The 6279-nt window shown below is 44.6% G+C and overlaps 1 protein-coding gene across 2 annotated transcripts in view; it reads right to left on the reverse strand.

Annotated features, from left to right (window-relative positions):
- STX7 (syntaxin 7) overlaps positions 1–3900 on the reverse strand; it is a 46732-nt gene extending 42832 nt beyond the window's left edge. The window contains exon 1 of one of the 2 annotated variants that reach the window (XM_004469485.5): positions 3768–3900. The gene's annotated coding sequence lies outside the window, so the exon portion shown is untranslated. The remainder of the gene's footprint in view (positions 1–3767) is intronic. The other variant, XM_004469486.5, reaches the window with a different exon arrangement.
- Between the last annotated feature and the right edge of the window lie 2379 nt (positions 3901–6279).

The following is a 6279-nucleotide window of genomic DNA, read 5'->3' on the forward strand; positions in this document are numbered from 1 at the left end:
AACAGATATGTAAACCTGTCCATTGACTTTCCTATTTCACGAGGAAACAATGCGCCTAAACAAAAACATGAAATAAACTTAATCCTTTGCCGAGGGACAAGAGCCAACTCCTGTTAATATAAACATTTTGTTTCATTAAAATACTGAATTCACTTGATCAGAGAAAGGACAGAGACGTGATGACCTAAGTTCAGTGATGACTGAAGAGCGAAAAGTAATTTGCAAATGATGGATGAGAAAGACTTATAAAAATTAAGCAAACTTAACAATGTGAACATTTACCGAGGGTTTACTATTTCCTAAGCATTGTGCCTAGGATTTTCGTATTTTCTCGGTGAATTCTTCAACAAGACTAGGAGGTTGGTACAATTATTATTCTGATTTTTCACATGAAGAAAGTGAGGCAAAATGAGAATAAGTACCTTGCCTGAGATAGGCAAAATAAAGCTAAGATTTGAAACTAAATTTCAGAGGCCAGAGCTTTTAAACAATAAATCATATTGCTTCCCTGTATAACAGGAGGACTCACTCAATTAGAAAAAAATAAATTCATGGCCTTTCCCCAGGCCTTCTGTGAAGTTTTACTTTCTCCACTCTTATAATGAGCAAAGGTTTGGGATAATTCTATCCATTGACAGAAATTGACTGATGTATAGCTTACTGAATCCCCTTTCTCTATTAATCTGCTAATAAGTAATATTGTAAAGACAATAAAGGTTAGCTCTCTGATAAGGAGATATGAAAATTAAATGGCTCAATGGTGAACTTTACCGTAAAAAAAATACCATATATATAAAAATAATAGCTACCAATAAACTGATTTCGAAGTTTAGGATCTTTGTACTAAATCAATGCCACATTTTTCTGACATTTACTTATACATCCACCTCTAGTGCCTAATCCAGAGCTGACAGGCACTAAAGTAATCTTGCCGAATACTTTTGAAGCATTCAGAATTCCTAGTTTTATGGCTCAGAATATTACATAACTCATTATCTAGACTTGCACTGTCAAGTAAGAGTAGCCACTGACCATAGGTGGCAATTTAAATTAAGATTAATTAGAATATGTTCAATGAAAATTCAGCTCCTCATCACACCAGCCGCCTTTCAAGCACCAGAAGATTTCCACCTGCACAGAAAGTTCTCTTGGACATGCTCATTTAGACACCATAGTAATCATCTTTCTATGAAGACATAAAAACACTATAAAAAGGAGGGAAGGGAGGATCAAAGCACAGTCCTCACAATGATTCTTCTGAAGACAACTGCTGAAGAGCACAAAGGGAAGAACTAAGGGGATTTAAAAATGGAATCCTGAGTGTCAAACAACCCCCTGCTACTATTGGGCATACTGAAGAACCCTTCAGATGTCCCTCAAGCATGGAGCTTCTGCTCTATAACTCTAGAATGCCCACAGAAAGAGAAATGGGAGGTTTCACTTTCTGAATCATTAGCACCAGCATAAAGGACTGGACTTTCCCTCTATCCTGTGCCCCAAAACATAAGTTCCCAGGGGGGCAGGGATTCTAGTCTACTTTGTGAACTCCTCTATCCTCAGTACCTGACTACTTACTAGGTGATTAATAAATATCTGTGGAATGAGTATATAAGTGTAACTATTTCCCTAAGAACACATGCCCAGTCTGAGAGTAAATAATAACATAAGACACTGAATTCCAGAGCCTTCTTTGAGGTCTTGAAGTCCCAGGCTCTTCACTGCCTGGGGACCATTTCCTATTTCTATCAGCTCTTCCCCTTGATCTTCCCGTGACTGGTCCCTTCCTTCCAGTAAGGTCTTATCACATACTAGAGAAGCCTTCAGTGACCACTGGACGTATAGTAAAAAGTCCCCACTCCTGCCACTCTGTCAGTCTTTCTAAATTACTATTCATACATTCATCACTATTTAAAATGATCTAATTAGTACACTGGTTATTATATGTCCCAACCTCTGGAATATAAATACAAGAGAGACACAACCTTGTCAACTTGGATCTACCAGAGAAAATATGCAATGAACATGAGGCTGATCATTCTATGGACAAGATAAGGAATCTTTTCTACATAAACCACATCAACTGCATGTTTCCTCAGCAACTCCATCTGCTGATTGAATATACTATTTGGTCTTAGCTCACAATACCAAGGATTATTTTTCACCTATTTACACACTCAACTTCCAAAATAAATGGAATTGCTGAAAACTTTATTCAGACTTATTGAAGGTGTTTTACATCATTTATTTTTCAACCACCAGGACTTAGCTAAAGTTTGAGTGCATAATTAAAATTAAATAGTTCCTCGTTTCCTTAAATTATAGGGTCGACTTTGTTATTGTAAACAGCAGAAGCAAATTATCTTTAGCGAAAGACCTTTATAAGTTAATATGGTATCATATTAACTTCCACAGAAACTTTGAAACTGGAGCATAATTTCTTAACTAGTCACACGTCTGATTAGCAGCCCGCAAAGCACATCACAAGCAATTTTAACACCGTTATCAGTCACTGCCCAGGTGGGCTCAAGCCTCCCTGGAGCTTGAAGAAAAGTCCATCTACATTGTAGAAGAAAGGTTCGTCTACATTACTAACCACAGCATTTCATAATTATTTGCTTTTCTTTCAGACTCTGTGCAAGTTTAAAAATATATACACAATTATAATCAGAATACAGTGAATGTAAGAAACTCGACAGAGAAAAAAATACTGCACTTGAACAGAAAGGTGTGAAATATCCTAAGGATTTTTTTTAACTGTCTTCATGTAAATCATTTAAAGACATACCTTGAGCAGGTCAAAGAAAGTTACCGTGTCAACCAAAGTCATCATGCGAAACAGAAAACCAAATACGGTAAGCGCCTTGCATAAAATGCCTATGGTGCGTTCACTACAGCCATATATATTTTTTCAGTTCCTCTAATTTCAGGTAGAGAACTTTAAAATGTGTTTATTATACAAGTGAGATAGAAAGAGGAAGAGGTTAATTAGTCTCAGAGGAGGCACGAATAGTGGTCGAGGTAGAAGGTGGATTCCCGAGCTCTGCTCTCGCGCCCACCCTGCCGGGCCGGCCAGTGCGCCCACGCGGCCTGGAGAGGCCACTCCAACCCCTTCCCCCCCGCCCGGAGCACCCACGCCGCCCGGCGCACCCACTCCAACCCCTCCCACCCGGCCCGGAGCACCCATTCCAATTCCTCCCACCCGGCCCGGGGCACCCACGCCAATTCCTCCCACCCGGCCCGGGGCACCCACGCCGCCCGGCGCGCCCACTCCAACCCCTCCACCAGGGCCGTAGCACCCACGCCGCCCGGCACGCCCACTCCAGCCCCTCCACCAGTGCCGGAGCACCCACGCCGCCCGGCGCGCCCACTCCAAGCCCTCCCATCGGGTCCGAAGCACCCCCGCCGCCTGGCACGCCCACCCCAACCCCTCCCACCCGGCCCGGGGCGGCCACTATGAGTCCACAGCGTGCCGCCGTGCCGCCAGGCCCACTGCGCCCACCTCTCCAGTGGGCCCGGGCGCGCGGCCTGGAGCGCCCGGCCCCGCGGGCCTCCCCCGAGGCGGGCAAGGCGCAAGGCGCGGGCCGGGAGCGTGGGGTGGAGCGGCCGCCCGAAGCCGGGCCGGCGGCCCTCCCTTCCCGAGAGGCTGCCGCAGAGCGCAGGGCGGCGCCCGCCTGACGACGCGAAAAATTCAGGAGGCGCAGCGGCCGCAGGAGCCGAGGCCTCCGGGGCGCCAGGCCACACACCCCGCTCCCACCGGGAACTCGTACCCCGACCTCCTCCGCGGCGTCTTCCTCCTCCGGCCTCTCCAACCGCCGGCCCCGGGGTGCCGCGACAGGACCCAGCTGATGGGCGGCGGCGCTGAGACGCGCAGTGCGCATGCTCGCGGCGCAGCCCGGAGATGGACCTCGCTCCTCCTCCATTGGCCCACGTAGCTGAGTGACAGCGGGCTGTCCCGCCCCTTCTCTTCTGCCCTCCGGAATGGGGATACCGGCAAAATCGCGGGAGTGCGGACTTTGCGGCCTGAGGTACAGGTGGTTTACGCCTCAGCCTGCGGAGGAAAGGAAGGGGCTAGCCAGGAGGGTAGCAGTCTTCGTCTTCGGATGAAGCTAGCCTGCCGAGACTCTTGTCTTCGCCCCGCCGGGTCAGCTCCTGCAGTCTCGTTTCCTTCCCTTTACTCTGCGGGAGACTTCACAGCTCCACTAAAAATTGTGGACAGAGTACGCCACCCTGGCAGGCACAATGAAGGAATAAGTGAAGAGTCACTTATTAGCCAAGTTTTCGTAGCACAAACAAGCCATACTAAACATCCTTGAGGAGCAGGACCTAAGTGTGGAAACAGCTGAGAGTGTCCTAATGGCAAATATTCAAACTTAATGTCGCTGTTAGATGAAAAGTATCAATTGCTTCGGTGAAAGAAACCCCTCACCAGATTAATTAGAAGATAAATTGGCTTGGCCTTTGACTATATCCTTTCCGAAAGGATTATCAGGACAAGTGCTATCAAAAGCTCAGATAGACGTTAGTGGGAAAGAATAGAAAACATTATTTTGAATTGGGACTGCATGATGAAATTTCGGGTACATAAATAAGTTTGCCAGGGACAAGAAACACAAGTTTCTCAGTCTATTTTTCACTTACTTTTGACAGAGAAATGAGTGCTATAAATATTTCCTTTTTCTCACTTTACTGAAGAAAACTACAGTGCAAACGTGATGATTAGCAGCAATTTATACTCTGCTTCCAAGAGATGGGGCAAAAGAAAGAGGTGGACATGCTAGCTAAGAAAAAAAACACAAAACCCATAGAAAGGGACATCATGGGGAAGGAGATGTGGTTCAAGAGACTGAGCTCCCCCCTACCACATGGGAAGTCCCAGGTTTGGTTCTCATGCCTCCGAAAAAGCCAGGCAGGAGTGGAGAACTGCCCCAACAAGAGAGGTGAGGAAAACATAATGAGAGATACAATAAGCAGGGGAGCGAAGGTGGTTCTAGCCAGTGAGCACCTCCCTCCTACATCAGAGGTCCTACATTTGGTTGTGGTTCCTCCTAAGACCAGCATATAACAAACAGACACAGCAAACACACACAACGAGGGAGCAGGGAGAAATGAGTAAATAAAATAAACCTTAAAAAAATAAATACATAAAGGAACATTATGATTCATGAAAGCAGACTTTAGTCTTTCAGGATTATTGACCCAATATAGTCAAATTATCTGATTTTCCCAGATATGGTGGAAATTCAGATTTTTATGTGAAATCTCTTTTTCCCAAGATTCTTCAATTTTTAGAAAACATTCTGTGATCAGAGAAAATATGGTCAACTGCAGAGTATTAAAGCTGGAGAGGACTTTATGGAAAATTTAGCTCTACTTCCTCATTTCGTAGACGTAAAAACCTGAAACACAAAGAAATTTAAAGTCACACAGATAATTACAAGCAGCAGCATAGGTCTGCTATATGGAACTGATTCAGAATCTAGAAATCTTTCTACCATATTATTCATTCCACAAATATTTATTGAGAGCCTGCCGTATTTCAGGTACTTCCAGGGCTGTTTGAAGATGGAGATGGTGAAGTGCGGGAGCAAGTGACTAGCTTTGGACAGATTGTATTTGTGACTCCAGGGAAGTGTAATCCAGTTGGAGATGTCCAGTGTCCAACTGGCCCTAAAAACATAAGAGCTGGAATTCAGGATAGATTTCTGACTGGAGCTATGGGAAGACTTGAGCTCACTAACTCTAAGGGTCATATGGTAAATTGGTTGAATTCTGTACCCAGAAAACACTTGTTCTTGATTTTAATCCACATTCATATAGGTGTGAGCACATTATAAATAGGACCTTTTGAAGATTTTTTTTAAAAGGAGGTACTAGGGATTGAACCCATGACTTTGTACATGGGAAGCAGGCTCTCAACCACATGCTCTACATGTGCTCCCCTGAAGATGTTATTTTTAGTTAAGGTGTTAGTGGACTGAATCTGGGCAAGTCTTAATCCATATTACCGGAGGTCTTATGAAGAGAACCAGAAGTCAAAGAATCCAGTATGGACATTGCCACAAGGCAAGAGGCATAGATATAAGCCAAGAAACACCAAAAATTGCCAACAGCCAGCCTGAGAACACCACAGTGTTAGGCAGAAAGCAAATATTTCTGATATCTTGGTTTGGGGCTTAGTCTCAAAACCATGAGACACATGGGATATTGTGGATGCCTCGTATTTAAGGGATTGGCAGAGAAAAAAAAAAACAAAACTAAAAAGGAGTCATCAGAAAGATA

This window comes from Dasypus novemcinctus, chromosome 11, assembly GCF_030445035.2.
Source record: "Dasypus novemcinctus isolate mDasNov1 chromosome 11, mDasNov1.1.hap2, whole genome shotgun sequence".
NCBI classification, from domain to species: Eukaryota; Metazoa; Chordata; class Mammalia; order Cingulata; family Dasypodidae; genus Dasypus; species Dasypus novemcinctus.